At 34.3% G+C, this 17697-nt stretch overlaps 1 long non-coding RNA gene across 4 annotated transcripts; it reads left to right on the top strand.

Moving 5' to 3' along the window:
• The first annotated feature begins 8572 nt into the window (after positions 1-8572).
• Positions 8573-13064, top strand: LOC121216390 (uncharacterized). Of its 4 annotated transcripts, XR_005912578.1 has the most exons (5): positions 8573-10352; positions 10475-10497; positions 10596-12369; positions 12444-12645; positions 12762-13064. It is a non-coding gene; the product is annotated as an uncharacterized lncRNA (long non-coding RNA). The 4 variants fall into 4 exon arrangements; XR_005912576.1 differs by having other exon boundaries at positions 10596-12645; XR_005912577.1 differs by lacking the exon at positions 10596-12369 and having other exon boundaries at positions 9380-10352; positions 10475-10555.
• Positions 13065-17697: the final 4633 nt, after the last annotated feature.

Genomic DNA, 17697 nt, shown 5'->3' with positions numbered 1-17697 from the left:
TCACGTAAAATCATTAAAAACAAACCAGCCTAAACAGTCTAATAGGGTTACTAATCTTCCTCAACGAGTAGAAACGATCCTAATGAGCATAAGATAAAGAACCCAGAATAACATGATTAACGTACTTTGACCCAAGAAATAACCATGCATGCATAGAATATGTAATAAATGCAGAAAATAGTAAAGAAGACTCAAGAAAACCTATTTTCATGCAACGAAGATCATGAAAAAGTCATCCAGTTTTTTGGCCAGTAACGCCAAAGAGCCCACATTAGAAACCCCATGCATGCTACTAGAAAACAAACAGTTCGAAAAAGAAACAAAAAAAAGGTACTAGCCTTCAAAAGTAATAATAAAAAATGTAAAAAGAACTTAAGTAGATATAGAAATCACCGAATACACAATAGTCACAGCTTTCTTGAAACCCGAATCCCCATAACTTGACTATGACGAAGCCTCCCTCACATCAAGCTGCAGGCACCGTACATCAACAAAAAGACCATCCCTTATCCGATAGGAACAACCACACCAACAGGGACACACTAAACACACACTACTGCCCAATTATCCAAAAGAGTAAAGGCAAACTGACACTATCAAAAACAAGAAGCATAATCGCCCAAATCTTGGAGAAAATTTTGCTAAGCTACGCTACTAGGAAACAATTTTTTTTATCACATTTCCCTTCCTTCTGAGTTTGAGCTTTTCAAATGAAAGAAAATCTATGAGTTAATGGCTCTGATACCAAATATGCAGGGGAGCTTGAGGACAGAATATCCAAAATTAATGGATCTTAACAGCAGGTATGCTATGCCAAAACTTAGGCCATTTTCCTCTTTTGGCCGTTCAACAGGCACTGCCTTTTAGCTGTTAATACTATTAACCCAGAATACTTCTCCAAACTCACCTGGATTTAGCATCCCTGTCTAAGCTTAGTTTCTGATGTGCAGGATCCATTAAATGGCAAGCACAGAGTATACTTCTAAACTCACAGGAGATTTTCTTTCATTGATATTCCCTTATCAGAGAGGAAGAGGAATAGAGAGGTTTAGAAAGACATGATTTTCAAAACACACTAATATTTTTTTTTTGCCAAAATTGTTTTTACAACTGAGAACTTAAGTCCCTTATTATAGGGGATAAAAGCTAAACGAGCAGATAAGAGGGAATCTGCTTTTGCAAAGTGAAAGACAATTATTCATATAAAACAGACTACTTTATGCTTCTTTAATCAGTGTCATAATCTGTACTGGCATCAGAGGTCAGATTTAACTCTTCAATTCTTTGTTTCTTTTCCTCTTTTGCTCTGTAGCATTTCAGTTCCAGCTGTTCAATTCTCTCTTCCAAATCATCTGGTGGTGTCACTTCATGAATGTCTTTCCAAAGAGACGTGTCTTCATGCTTATTCATCCATGCTGGCATGTCTCAAATCGCTTGGCTATAATACATTGGATACTCTTGAGACCATTCTTTAGGATCTAGGATGTTTGTCTGGTATTCCACCAAAACTTTCATCAATTATTCTTGGTAAGGTGTCGGTGGATTATTGTGAATGTCCCATGGTGCAGATGTGTCTTGTAAAGGCCAAATTTCAGAAGGGATGGTTCTATTAACCTGACACAAATACTTTTGTAAAGTCTTAAGATCATATTGATTTAACTCTTCATAAAAGACCTTATGGATCCATGCACTAGGAAAAACTCCTAGTTGGGTTGCCGGGACATTTTGCATGAAGTATTATGGCTTGTAAAAAATGATCATGATCCATTGGGCTCTGGTGTTCTTGAGAAATTCAAACATTATCATGTCAGCCCATTGTTCTAAAGGATAGAACCACTTGAAAAAGGTAACAAGGTTTTTTAATTTTGGACTGATTTCATCATGGATGGCCTCTGTCAAGAAATGTTGAAGGTCTTGGATAGGAAATATTATCCCTATATGGAACAAATGTGTTAAGTACCAGAACATCCATTTTAATTCTTCTGGGAATTTAGTAAATTGAAGGTTTATTGGATTTATGAAGGGATATTTAGGATAAAGTCCTAAAGGTTTCAAGAATAGACCTCCAAATTCACGGAAAACACTTAATTGATAGGAGAGCATCATGTTCATGGCTTCCTTATGAAACCTTTTTTCTAGTATCAAACTTAGCATTTCTGGGGGATGGTCAGGATAAGAATTTGGTTGACAGGGTATAGAAATGGGTGATGGCGGATTTTGAGAGGTCTTCTTTTTTCCTTTGGTTTTGGATGAGGATGAAGGTTGGAACATGAAACTTTCAGCTGGTTTAATGGTTGGTCTTGAGAGGATATCAGCTAAGACATTGGTTTTTCCTTGAATGTGTTTAACATCAAAACGATACCTGAAGAACCATTTTGCCCACCGGAGAAGTTGGGGATGAGGTACTTGCTTCTGTTTGAATTTTACCATTTTGGAAAAGAAGACATGTTCATTTCAACAAGGAAATGGTATCCCACCAAGTGAAATTGAAAACTTTCAATGCCTCTTTTGACAGCAAGGATTTCTTTGAAAGTGGAATGATAGTGGATTTCGACATCTGTGAATCTTTCACTCTTGTATCCACAAAGGCGTCTTTTTCCTTCATTTTTTTCAAATAGAATTGCACCTCAATATTTGTCACTAGCATCAGTCTGCAAAATCCTTTTTCCTTCTGAAGGGATCTGCAATGGTAGTAAATGAGTAAGTTTCTCTTTGAGTTCTTTGACTACTTGGGTCTGTTTTTTCTTCCATGGAGGAGGGTTCTTTTTCAGCATTTTCTTTAAAGGATTTTTTAATTTTGAGATTTTTGGAACAAAAGCTCTGAGATAATTAACAATTCCTAAAAACTGTTGAACTTGTTTCTTTTGCTGCCCTTTTCTTTCCCGCTTCTTTTTCTCTTTTTATTTGTAAGAACAGATCATAAGCACTTGGCTTTTTGTTTTCTTCTGGCAGAGGAAACTCTATCTTTACATTTTCGGATGATCTTGGTTTATCAAGTTGTCTAATAGAGGGAAAGAATTCAATATTTTTTGCAGGCTGTGGTACTGGTAATTTCCCCGTCTCTTCTAAAGTCTTGATGTGATTCTTGAAGTTTTAAATATCTTTTTCTCTCTGAGCCATGTGAGAGAAAAAGTCTTGTCCTGGTGCTACTCTTTCAATGACAACTTCTTTTAGTCTCTTTTTGAAAAGACTAATTAAGTCTTTGATCATCTCTATATTTTTGTCAGTTTTTCCCCAATTTTTGAGACTTCTAAGTCAATTTTATTTACCTTCTGGTCTATCTTCTTTAATGTAGTATTTTGGGCCAGGACATTTTCTGTTTGCCAGCTTAGTGTAGTTTTTGTTGCTGCTATTTTTACTTGCCGGCCTTCTGCATCTGCTTGTAGCCTAGAAGGAATTTTCGGAGCATGAAGATACTCCCTTTTTGAGAATTCTTCTAATGGGGGAAAATCCTATTCATAGGAAGAGGTTCTTTCATACATCTGTACCTCTGGAATCTTTAGTTCTGGAGGGATAACAATCTTCTTTTATTGGGCACACTTTTTGAGTTGATTGTGCTTTTTGACCCATTTGTTAATCCTCTTGTAACATGGCTGCTTTAAACGCTTTAGCAACCATTGCTGGTTTTCTAGATCTTCCTTGGGTGGCTGAGGTAGGTCTGGAGGAGATTGATCCTAGATTTTTGAAGATTGTGGCTTTGGTCTTTGGGTAGAATTGTAACACCCCTTACCCGTATTCCTTAATGGAATAGAGTATGAGGTATTACTAATTTTTTTTTAAAAATTTCGACAGTATTTCTGCTTATTTTTACATACAACCCCCTACAAGTTTTCAATCACACTTTCAAACAAATCCAATAATCCAACCAAAAACAGTTGTATGATCATACTCAATTTGTCTAATAATAAACACCAACATTTTAAACCCAAACATACTATATATTTGTTTACTCCATAATACATAAAGTCGTCTATACATGCCATGTTTCCAAAATATGAGTTGCAAAATACCCAAGCGTTGATGATAGTGTAGATGATTATCTGACTCCGCCCAAGTTCCGAGTTGATTGATGTCACTATAATCAAGGGGAAAATAAAAACGAGTAAGCATACAACTTAGTAAGTAAACATATGACAGATAAATAAATTTCTCACAAGGTTACACCATAGTATAATTTTAATCACAAATAAATTTTTATTGTTTGTTCAATTTCCAGCAAGTTGTTTTTCTGTGTCATAGTCACTAATTTATTTTTATCTGGAGCTATAGGACTCCAAATTGAATTCTGTAAATTTTCCCCGAAACTAGACTCATATACCTTTCCACCATAAAATTTTCAGAATTTTTGGTTTAGCCAATTAGTACATTTTATTCTTTAAATTTTCTCCTGTTTCACTGCCTGACAGCTCTGACCTCCCTTTACTAAAAATTCAAAAAATGTTCTCGTTTATTTATATTAAAAATAGACTCATTAAGGAATCCAGGACTATAAATTTCAAGCCATAATTATTTTTATACAATTTTTGGTTATTTTCCAAAGTTGGAACAGGAGATTCCGAAATCAATCCAGCCCTGTCTCAAATAAATCCAAATATCCCCAAATATACAACTCTTTTGCTTCCTCTGTTTCTTTCATATGAAAATATACTCACTCAGCTTTAATTTCATATATTATTCAACCTCCAATTCATTTTCTACCATTTATGGTGATTTTTCAAAGTTGCCCAACTGCTGTTGTTCGAAACAGGTTTGTATTTAAATTGTTTCTTTTGTACTTTTGATATTTCCTCCCATATTATACATGGGTTGATTAAGTATCAAACCCAATATTCCTCCCATAACCTTGTCCACCATATGTATAAATAGTCACCTTCTCAATTTACTCATTTAACACTCGGAATGATAACCGTTATCGGTGGATTCAGCACTTAGCAACCACTAGTGATTCGGGGAATCAGCACTTAGCAACCCCCTTTTTTTACATTCAAGGATATGGTGGAATCAGCACTTAGCAACCACCAGTGATTCGAGGAATTAACACTTAGCAACCCCTTTCACATTCAAGGATATGGTGGAATCAGCACTTAGCAACCACCAAAGAGTCAGGGAATCAACACTTAACAACCCCTTTCACATTCAAGGATATGGTGGAATCAGCACTTAGCAACCACCAATGAGTCGGGGAATCAGCACTTACCAACCCCTTGGGGGAATCAGCACTTAGCAACCCCCTTGTTATTCAATATAATCTGGCTTATTCCGAGTGTTCAACCAGAAACCGTGTTTTTCAACACTTTACCACTTTTCCCAATTTAATCACATTTTTAGGATCTTTACCAAATATTTATTCTATGTTCAAATAAATCTCAACACATATCAAATAATATCAAAATAATACACTATTTCACATGTTTACTTACCTCGGTGCAAAATATCGTAATTTTGTAATTTACTCCACTACTTTCTCTTTTTCCCGTTTGAGGTATTCTTCTCGTCTTTCTTGATCTATAATAACAAATTTAACTCATTTAATGCTCACATTTATTAAAATAATCCACCACCCAACTTTTTGAAAAATTACAATATTGCCCCAAACTTTTGCATAATTACACTTTTGTCCCCAAGCTCGAAAATTAAACTTCATCACTTATTCTTATGTTTTATGACATGCTGAACATTTTTCCCTTCTATGGCAACATCAAATTCTCACTCTAACACATACTTTTGAACATTAACTATTTTTACCGATTATGTCAATTTACTCGTTTTCGTTTAAAATCGCTTAGCAAAAGTGGTTTAACATAATTTCTAGCTTCATATTCCACCATAAACAGCAAAATAAACACTTTTCACCTATGGGTATTTTTCCAAATATAAACCCTAACATGAATTAACAGTAAAATAAGCTGAACCGAGCTATGAAGATTTCAAAAATGCAAAGAACATTAAAAACGGGGCTAGGATGCACTTACTATGAGCTTGAGAAAGCAAAGAAACCCTAGCTATGGTGTCTTCCAAAATTTGGCAGCAACTATGGAGAAGATGACACCATTTCTCCATCTTTTTCCCATTTTATTTCTTTTTATTACAAATGACTAAAATGCCCTTACTTAAAAAAATCTATTTCACTAATTCTATGCCCATTCTTTTTTGTCCATCAATTAACTAATGGTCTAATTACAAAATAAGAACCTCCAATTTAGAATTTCATAACAAATTGACACTTCTAACATATAGAACTCAATTTTTGCACTTTTTACAATTTAGTCCTTTTGACTAAATTGAGTGCCCAAACGTCGAAATTTTTGAACGAAATTTTTTTGAAAATTTTCCGTAAAATTGTAGACCATAAAAATATAATAATAATCTATTTTTCCTTGTCGGATTTGTGGTCCCGAAACCACTGTTCCGACTAGACCCAGAATTGGGCTGTTACAAGAATAGTCTACAAGGTAGACAAAATTGCCATTATCTTCTCCTAACGGACCAATATTTGGATATCCATCCATCCATCTTTTGTAAAATTCTGACTAGCTTGATTTCTTGCGGCTTTTGTTCCTACGGGATCGTCTGATCTCTTCATCAAGATCTTCAAAAACAGAATCTTGACATCCTTCACAAGAACAATTAATGTCCCAAGGACAATGTCCTGTATTGGGATCTTTGAAAAAATATACAGGCTTTCCATCAGACTTAAAGCTCTGTATAAGAGGTGCTTCTGGCCCTGGAACCATGTTGTCAGGCTCTAGGGGTTGTAACATCATCTGTGTGGAAAATACTGGCGGAGTAAGAAGCTGCTTCAGATGGCTGTGATCAAATTTTATCTCACTCATCCCATCAGATCTGGTGATGATCTGACTTTTTGTGGAGTGGATTGGTTGGTCATGCTGGTGGATCTGTTCATAATTAGTAACCAATTTTTTTGGCAAGAGCTTGAGCAACACCTATTTTGGGATTTGTTTTGGCACATGTACGCAATGAGGTTCTTCTCTAGTATTGACTGAAATGAGAAGAGAATCCTCAGATCCTTGATTTGATAACTTAAAAGCATGATCTTGAACTCTGTATGCAATCTGGTAATGCAAGGTCGCCATTATTACTGATTCTACCATCTCTGCTCCAATGATTTGGATCTGGATTTTTAGAGCATCAAGAAGATTGGGATCTTGTAAAGACATGGTGAAATTTAGGAATAACGTCACCATGGCCATTCCTGAGCTTAGTGTTGCTTCCACTGTACCAATGCAAGCATCCTGGTTTTTTTTTGTATCGAGAATCAAGGAGAGCAATTTTGGAAACAACTGGTTTCCCAGCAGTTCCATGATAGTTGAGGGCTAATCTAACCGCACCAAAAATGGATATGAGAATATCCATGCCGACTCCATTCTTGTGAGAAATTTGAAGGAATTTCAAGAGTAACAAACTGTTCCTCTTAGCCTCCATAGATGAGATGTTTATCAAATTTTGACGACTGTACATACTCACGAACATTTTTCCTACTAGTAGAAATAAGGGACTTTATACTTTCCTTCTGTTGCATAAGTCTTCCAGAGCAATATACGTTTCTTGCTGGATTTCTCCCATGGTTAGACTGAGAATGTTTCTATTTTACCTGTAGAGATTCTGGTTGATGGCTACTTGTAATGGATCTGGAATAGATGCAACAACTGCTTGCTTTAGACTGGAATCCAATCCAAGAGCACAGAAAATTTTTGTCATAGCATGAAAATGTTTAGACAAATCTTTTTTCCTATAGGAACAACATCTTCTTTTGAAAAATTCTCTCCTCTTGAGGGTTAACAGATCATCAGGATTTCCAATAAAATGGGTATAAATAATCCTAATTGCTTGGGATAAATCTGTCAACACCAAGAACTGCATCTGGTCAGCTTGACTGATGGAATTCCACCAATCTTTTAACATCCCTGTGAATCGTGACACAAATTCCAGTAGGATGTTATAATGGCCCTCTTCTATTAACCTTCTGGTTTCAAGCCAGGTATGAAATTTCTGTAGTCTTTCTGGCCATTTGTTGGTTGGAATATCATCTAAAGTGTACACTATCTTGGTTGCTGAGACATGGGGTGTGGACCATGCAATTGAGGGTTCTCCTATTTCAGTGGCTTCATCTTCTGACATTTCATCGATCTTGACCTCTGGTTTGACAGTAGCCATTATTTCTGGTTCTTTCTCAGAACATGTTGTTGATATCTCTGATCTTCTGAGATTGAGGTTGATTTTGGGGAGGCTGACTGTTCTAAAGGGGATTCTTTTGTTTTTTCTAAAACAACTATCTTCGGGAGTGACCTCTGGTTATAATCCCTTAAAAATTTTGTTAAAGGATTTTTATAATAATGATTTTCTTTCTGGATCATCAACGATTTTGACACTTGTTTGGGCAGAGATGAGGGGGGACTTTCTTCTTCTTCTCCCAGAACAGTATATTGCTATGGAAGACTTATGCAATAGTCATTAAAGACTATCTCCATGGAGACAAAAGATTAGACAAAGCCTGTGATGATTCACAACTCAAGATCAAATGCGGAAAAGACAAGTCATGCTATTGTCCTACTAAAAAGAAAAACCATTTCAAAAAGATGAAGAAATTCTCTCCAAGACCCTTCAAAAAAAAAGATATAAAGGAAAATATCTCAAAAGAAAAAAGTCCTCCAAAGGAGTCAAATCCATCCGATGCTATATTTGTAATCAAAAAGGACATTTTGCAAAATCATGTCCAAATAATAAGAAGGGTGCAAAGATGATCCAACAGAAGCTGTAAAAATTGGGAATCCAGATTGGTGAAGAGGATGATATTGATCAATATTCTCCATTGATGATGAACCCAATGAACAGTCGCTATGTGCAATTCAGAGCATTGAGCTCAGTAACTCTGAGTCATCATCATCAGAAATTTTTGTGGTTCAACCTAAGTCAATCCATTCTCTGCTATTAAACTCTCAAAGTCTTTCCCAGATTCCCATACCACATGCAGTCTCAATCTACTTAGAAAAATATGGCAAGCCGATCACTGTTATTGCCTTCATTAACACTGGAGCAGTAGAAACAATCATGAATCCTGAAGCTTTACGAGCAGAATGGTGGGAACCTTATACCAGATACTTTCACTCAGCAGCAAACAAAGTTTTTGTGACACACTTGAGGAGCAAACCTATCAGAATCTAGTTTTTCCCTAGATGGTCAGTCACTACTACAGTCCTTGGATCAAACCTTTCAGGAAAAGATCTCATTGTTGGTTTTGATCTTTACACCAAAGCTAGACAATTGAGGATTCTACCAGAAGGGATAAAGTTTAAACAAATGCTTAAACCGTTTGTCCAAACCCCCAAGCTATTCTCAATTGATGCAGTAAAAATCCAACAGATAGTAGAAGAATTAAAAGAAATATCTTGTGCTGAATCTCATTCTGAGTTTTTGAAAAAATGCAAAAATCCTTTATGGAAAAAATCTGAATTTTTCATTAAACTGCCATTCAAGAAGAATGAAGATATCAACCACACAAAAGCCAGTCATATGGGCATGAATCCAGAACATCTCAAACTAGCAGAAGAAGAATGTCAACAGTTACTGGATCAAGGGTTGATAGAGGCCTCAGATTCACTGCATCAATTGAGAACAGCTTGGGGGTTTGGACAAAAGGTTTAAAAATTTGTTTAAACTTTATCCCTTCCGGTAGAATCCTCAATTGTCTAGCTTTGTTGTAAAGATCAAAACCAACAATGAGATCTTTTCCTGAAAGGTTTGATCCAAGGACTGTAGTAGTGACTGAACATCTAGGGAAAAACTAGATTCTGATAGGTTTTCTCCTCAAGTGTGTCATAAAACTTTGTTTGCTGCTGAGTGAAAGTATCTGGTATAAGGTTCCTACCATTCTGCTGGTAAAGCTTCAGGATTCATGATTGTTTCTACTGCTCCAGTGTTAATGAAGGCAATAACAGTGATCGGCTTGCCATATTTTTCTAAGGGCCCGTTCTTCTGCTCGTTTTAGAAGAACTTTTAGGGAAAAAGTCCTTTTTCCTGAAAAGGAAGAAAGAGCAAACTCCTTTTCTTCAAAAAATTTCACCATTAGAAAATCAATTCTCTCCATATGAGAAGCTAAAAATTTCTCCTTTTCTTCAGCTTGAAGTGCTTTTGGCTAGAAATTGACCAAATTAACCTGTCTCTTCTCCCACAAACGCTCTTTCCCCTCTTCTGCTGGTTCTTTGGAACTGTCTTCTCCCACAAACTTGCTTTTGGCTGAAAAGAACAAAAATTTGATTTCTCATTCAGGATAGCTGCTACTGCTTTGAGGCAACACTCCAGTGCTTAAAAGCTTAAAAGGCACCCAAGAGAAGGTACGTTCGTTTGTTTAAATACATATAGCTGTTTTTGATGCCCAAAAACTGATTATATTGATTCTTCTTTTTAACCCCTTTCCATATTTTCTGTTTCATCTTCCCACCGTCGCCTCATTCAGCCGATATTCCTCAACTAGCAAAAGTATAAGTTGATCATCTCTTTTTCTCTTGTTTAAAACAAAGCAGTCACTCTCTTTTAAGTAAGAATTCCTATTTCTCATTTTATTTTCATCACTGTAGAGATCCGTCTGAATATTGTTGGTTCAACTTGTGCTTCTCACCTTTTTCACATAAAGAAGAAGTTCTATGTAGATTCTGATTTCACTACCCAATGGTTGAGTCCACACAAAAATAGAAAAGGCAAATCAAAAGAAGAAAGTTGAAAGGCATGGGTCACCATACGGATTGGGATATTTATGAATAAGATAATATTGGAATTTGAATATTTTAATAAAAATTTGTGGTGGATTTGATGTGAAGGTGGATGTCATTATCTGAATGCTACTAGTGATGCTTGGAACAATATAACAGAGAGGATATTTAAAAGTTCACAGCTTTTTCTTGCCTATTTTAATTCCTTCTGCACCCTTTGGAATGTCACTGTTATAACTTACATACAAGGCCTAGAAAGGTGTTTTATTTTTTTAGAAAAATTTTAACAAAGAGGGGAGTACACTGTGGGAGTGAATCTGGTTTTGTTTCCTGTTGGAAACAGAAGTTAAAAGAGTTGTAATTCATTTCGTATGAATGTCTAATATGAATGTCGCGTTAAAAGGAGATTGTTGCTTACACCGTCTCTCCATTGCTAGTTGTTTTATTTTCTCTTTCTTGATCAATGTCATATTGATGTAAAACAAATCCTTAATCTAAACGTGATAGATTTTCTTGCCTCATGTTGTTTCTCTCTCAATAAAACTTCACAAGATATTGATTAAAATTTTTAAACCTCATTTTAATGGTAAAATATCATGGTGTCATGGAGTTGCAAATGCTGGTCCTAATCCATTGTTCAAAGTTCATAAAGTTACAGAATGACTGAGAGTAGTCCACAAAGCAGAGAGAGCATATCTGCATTGTTGATTCATAATCAGAAAACTCTGCTTTGTATTGATATATTTATTATTAATTCATTGTTCTATCAAAGAATATTCATTCATGCTAAAGAGAAGAGAAACAAAAGGTTGCCTGACGTTTTCATATATGTGTTAACTAGCTAAGGCATAACCAAAACAATTTTTTAAGCTTTTTGTACTATTTTCTCTAATGTTTTCAAAAGTCTAACCTGATTTTACTTGTGTTTGTTGGTGGAATGGGGCAGAGACTTATGTTTGGGCTATGGTTTTGTTTTGTTTTGTTTTTGTTTGTTTGTCGTATGTATTCTAAATAATAGTTCAATTTGATGTTTTAAAAAATGAAAAAAAAAATCTTACATTCTTATTGGGTTTTTTTAATTTAGCAGAAATGTTTTCTTGGATTTATTTGCTTGTGGACTGTGTTGTGATGTTTTTGAAAAAGTGTTAGATAGTATAAAACAAAGGTTGGATTCGAATATAAAAATCTTATGTTTGATCTGTTTAGCAAAATATATTTTATTTCTTGTTTAAGTTTATTTTTTAAATTTAAAATTTGAACTTTAATAAGTAGTTAAACTAATGTTTAAATCTAATTATACCTAACAATATGATAGCTTTGGCCTTAGAGATGTAACTGAATTACCCAACTTTAGATTGCGAATTTATTGATAAATGATTGATTTGGTTTAATTTATTGATAAATGATTGATTTGGTTTAATTTATTGATAACTGAATTTAATTTATTAAATAGTGAACTTATGTCTCTCTTTCTTTTGTACTTAAAAAAATTAATACTTTTCAATATGAATGTTGCAATTCTATGTTGCCAATGAGGAGTTATCTTACTAAATGTATCAGCGTTCTGCCGATATGGGCTTGGGTGTGCCATTTAACATTGCATCTTATGCTCTCCTGACATGCATGATTGCTCATGTTTGTGGTATGTTGTCGTTGAGACCGATAACCTGCTTATGTTTAATTGATTTGCTAGAATGATGAGTAACATTTGTGTAGGGTTGCAAACAAGACAACAATGAATAGAAAACAAAACTTGATGCTATAACTGCAGGATAGCTTCCTGCTCGACTCTAAAGATTAGATTAAATCTTTAATGGTTTCAATTTCTCCTAGATTGCAATCCTCTTGTAAGGATCTCTCTTCTAGTATTAATGCTAGTGGATTGGTCTTTGACTAGCAATTTTCTAGGACTATTCAGGTGATTGCTTCTTGACTCTTTGTACATTGTTCTATTTCATTTTCTTTGTCAATGAATTTGAGTTTATCATTGGTTAATGTTTTTAGTAGCTTATGTTCTGTTTCTTTTTTGTTAAGGTTGTGGAAGGCTCTCCAGTTTTATGCAGGCTTCAGCATTTTCATGCTTTATGTGTATCAACTCCCTATAGAGTTCTCAAGTATGTTACAGTGGATAGCTGATTTTGTTGGTCTATTCAAAATATGTTCAACATCTGAGTGGACTGAAATTTGCTCTTTTGTTTCTCTTGTACTTTTTTACATCATGGTATGTAGTAGTTTTATTACTATAGGTGTGATTTTGTTTAAAGATTTTAGCTGAACCTTTAAATGAAATGCAATACACGCTAAACTGTTCAATTGAAACTATGTTTGCTTTTATAATTCTAAATATTTTGTTTTATATTCTCAAACATTTAATCAAAGGGGTGATGAAATAGTTAGTTCGATCCATTGTTAATTGAACTATAATTAACTAAACCGTTAGTTGAATTGAGCTTCTTTCTGTTAAAATAATTAACCGAATCGAACCAACTTCAATTAATTTTGTCGGCTTTCTATTGAATTGTTGTTTATATAACTTCTTTTTTTCTTTTGGTCCAAAGTTCATACCATTTTGAAACAATTATTGGCAAACATTACACTAAAATAGCAGTGTGCATTAAATCGAAACAAAAATATGACAAACAATGTGCATTGTCATATATTAGAACAAAAACATTATAACATTACAATACAATGACAGTTAGAATGAAATTGATAGGTGTTTAATTAATTAAAAATAAAAAATAATTTTTATAATAATACAATCGTGTCAATATCTAATTACAAATATTTAATTTTATATTTAAATATTTAAATATAGTTTATATATTCTAATTAAATTTTATAAATAATTAATATTAATTACTTAGAAATATTTAAAATTAATATTATATATTAAAATATTAACAATAAGTTATAATAAATTTTTTTTATATTTTTGCTAAAATATCATAATATTAACTAATTTGGACATTATTTAAATACATATTTGTTACTTTATAATCTCATGTCTAAAATGGACATTTTATTCTTCAAAAGCACTTTTTGACAGTAATGCCAAACATTCAAATTTCTCAAAAGCACTTCTGAAAAGCACTTCTCAAAAGCACTTCTGAAAAACACTTCTGAAAAGCACTTCTCAAAAGCAATGAAGAACTGGCCCTAAGTAGATTGAGACTGGAACATGTGGTATAGGAATCTGGGAAAGACTTTGAGAGTTTAATAGCAGAGAATGGATTAACTTTGGTTGAACCATAAATATTTCTGATGATGATGACTCAGAGTCACTGAGCTCAATGCTCTGAATTGCACATAGCGACTGTTCATTGGGTTCATCATCAATGGAGAATATTGATTCAATATCATCCTCTTCACCAATCTGGATTCTTGATTTTTGTAGCTTCTGTTGGATCATTTTTTCACCCTTCTTATTATTTGGACATGATTTTGCAAAATGTTCTTTCTGATTACAAATATAGCATCGGGTGGATTTGACTCCTTTGGAGGACCTTTTTCTTTTGAGATATTTCCATTTATATCTTTTTTTGAAGGATCTTGGAGAGAATTTCTTCATCTTTTTGAAATGTTTTTCTTTTTAGTAGGATAATAGCATGACTTGTCCTTTCTTCATTTGATCTCGAGATGTGAATCATCACAGGTTTTGTCCAATCTTTTATCTCCATGGAGATAGTCTTTGAAGACTTTCCTTCTGTTGCATAAGTCTTCCAGAGCAATATACATTTCTTACTGGATTTCTCCCATGGTTAGACTGAGAATGTTTCTGTTTTGCCTGTAGAGATTCTGGTTGATGGCTACTTGTAATGGATCTGGAATAGATGCAACAACTGCTTGCTTTAGATTGGAATCCAATCCAAGAGCATAGAAAAGAGGAAGGGTCATTTTCAATATACATTAGGTGTACCTTCTACAGGTAATTATTTGTTCCTTAATGTATTTGGGGAAAAGGTCTTAGCCAGGGTACATCAAATCAATGTTTCACTAGCTTTACAGAGTTATGACAGAAAGCCAAAAATCTAAGTTTTTTTTTAGATTTGGTGCCCTAATTTTAGTTTATTCATTTTATATACTTGAATTTTTTTTAAACAAAATGGTTTAATAATATTCATTAATTAAATTAATACACTTTGTATATTGTCCTCAATGTTTTTGCACACAAAGCAAAATGGAAGAAAATATTGACTTACTGGTTATCTAATGTTTAACCAATACTAAGCGGTATTATGTGGTTAGATCGTAATACAGAATGACAACTTATATTAGTAGATGAACCTAAACATGTCCTTAGTTTAATAAAAAATGAGCCAGTCGATTGAAAAGCTAATACGTCATTTCTCAAGTCCAATTGGGGAAATGTTTTGTCTTGAGCATCAGAGTAAATGACTCTCAAAAGATAAAAATATAGATTTGAGTGACTAGATTGACAATATCGAACAAGACCTAAGTAAAAAAGATATTATATCAATGTACCTAAAGTTAGAAGTTTTCTGGGATTAGCTGGTTATTACCGAAGATTCGTCAAAGGGTTCTCTATGATAGCTACACCGATGACATGGTTGTTACAGAAAGATGTGAAGTTTGAATGGTCTGATGAATGTCAACAAAGTTTCAATCAGTTGAGAGCATTGTTAACCGAAGCACCAGTTCTGGTTTAGCCTGAATCAGGTAAAAATTTGTGATTTTCAGCGATGCATCATTGAATGGTTTAGGCTATGTTTTAATGCAAGAAGGCAAAGTGATAGCTTATGCTTCCAGATAGTTAAAGCCGAATGAGAAGAACTATCCGAAACATGACTTAAAGTTAGCAGCTATTGTATTTGCATTGAAAAGTTGGCTACACCATTTGTTCAGCAAAAAATGTCACATATTTACCGATCACAAGAGTTTAAAGTATTTAATGTCGCAGAAAAATCTAAATTTGAGATAGCACAGATGGCTTGAGTTGTTAAAATATTATGAGTTGATCATTGATTATCATCCGGGAAAAGCAAACGTAGTTGCTGACACTTTAAGTAGAAATTCCTTATTTGCTCTGCAAGCGATGAATACACGACTGGCGTTATCTGATGGTGGCTAAATCTTAGCCAAGTTAAAAGCTAAACCGAAATTTTTACACTAGATTTGCGAAGCTCAGAAATGTGATAGTAAATTGTTAGGTAAACGAGTATAGTGTGAGTCGACTACTAATTCAAAATTTCAGATAGGACCCGATGATTTTTTATTGTTCAGAGGTAGAGTTTATGTACCGAAGAATCCAGAGCTCATTCAGAGAATCTTACATGAAGCTCATAGTGGTAGCTTTTCTATTCATCCAGGAAGCAATAAAATGTACAGTGATTTGAGACATATGTACTGGTGGCCAAGAATGAAACGCGAGATATCTGATTTTGTATCGAGATGTTTGGTATGTTAGCAAGTTAAAGCTGAAGATCAGGTACCTTCAGGACTGTTACAGCCAGTGATTATACTGGAGTTGAAATGGGATACAGTTACTATGGATTTTGTATCGAGTTTACCCTTGACATCGAGAAATAAAGATGTCATCAGGGTTATTGTAGATTGTTTGACGAAGTCCGCACATTTTATTCCGGTACGTACAGATTTCTCACTTGACAGATTAGCTGAATTATATGTTTCTGAGATTATTAGGTTACACGGAGTGCCAGTCTCCATTATTTCGGATAGAGATCCGCGGTTGATATCGTGATTTTGGAGAAAGTTACATGAATCTCTTGGTACGTGGTTGCATTTTAGCACTACATTTCACCCTCAGACCAATGGTCAGTCTGAGCGCGTAATTCAAATTCTCGAAGATATGCTTCAATGTTGTGTACTAGAGTTCGAAGGCAATTAGGAGAAATATTTACCGTTAGTTGAATTTGCGTATAGTAACAATTTTCAGTTGAGCATAAAAATGACATCGTGTGAGGCTCTGTATGGTCGTAAATGCTGAAATTCGTTATACTAGACCGAACTTAGTGAGAAAAAGATACATGGGGTTGATTTGATTCCCGAGACTAAAGAAAAAGTGGAACTAATCTGAGATAGTTTGAAAGCAACTTTAGATCGTCAAAAATCATATGCGGATCTTAAATGTAAAGACATAGAGTTCCAAGTTGGCGACAGAGTATTTTTGAAAGTATCGCCTTCGAAGAAAGTTCTTCGATTTGGTCAGAAAGGGAAGCTGAGTCCGTGATTTATCGGGCCGTACGAGATTACTGAAAGAATCGAACCTGTTGCATGCCGATTAACTTTACCATTAGAAATTGAAAGAATTCATAATGTCTTTTAATGTGCCTATGTTGCGACGATATCGATCTGACCCTTCACATGATATCTCCCTGACGGATGTCGAGATTCAGCCTGATATAACATACAATGAATAACCTATCAAAATTCTAGCGAGAGAGGTGAAAGAATTGAGAAATAAAAACACAGCTTTACTAAAAGTTCTCTGGCAATGACATGGAATAGAAGAAGCCACCTGGGAACCCGAGGAAGCAATGAAAAAGCAATATCCGAACCTCTTTTCTGGTAAGGTTTTCAGGGACAAAAATCCCTTTAGGGGAGAGAGTTGTAATAGCCTCTTTCTTGTGAAATCGAAATAGTGGTTTCGGAACACAAATCTAAGGTTGAAACTTTTATTTTATTATTATTTTATGGCCTACAACATGATATTGTTACCGTATAAAAATTTCGTTAAGAAATTTTATCGTTTGCTTGCTCAATTTGATAAAAAGGACTAAATCGCATAAAGTGTAAAAGTTGAGTTCTAAGAACTAAAGGTATTAAATAGATATGGAACTTTAAAGTGGAGATCCTTATATGGTAATTATACCATTAGTATGTTAGTGGATGATAATGGCTTGGCAATTTTGTAATTTGGGTTAACTTTAAAGGTTGATTAAGTAATTAAATAATAAATGATAAGTTAAAATCAAATCAAATTTGCTAT

Source organism: Gossypium hirsutum, chromosome D04 (assembly GCF_007990345.1).
Source record: "Gossypium hirsutum isolate 1008001.06 chromosome D04, Gossypium_hirsutum_v2.1, whole genome shotgun sequence".
Classification (NCBI taxonomy): Eukaryota; Viridiplantae; Streptophyta; class Magnoliopsida; order Malvales; family Malvaceae; genus Gossypium; species Gossypium hirsutum.
This window is presented reverse-complemented; position numbering and strand designations above follow the sequence as displayed.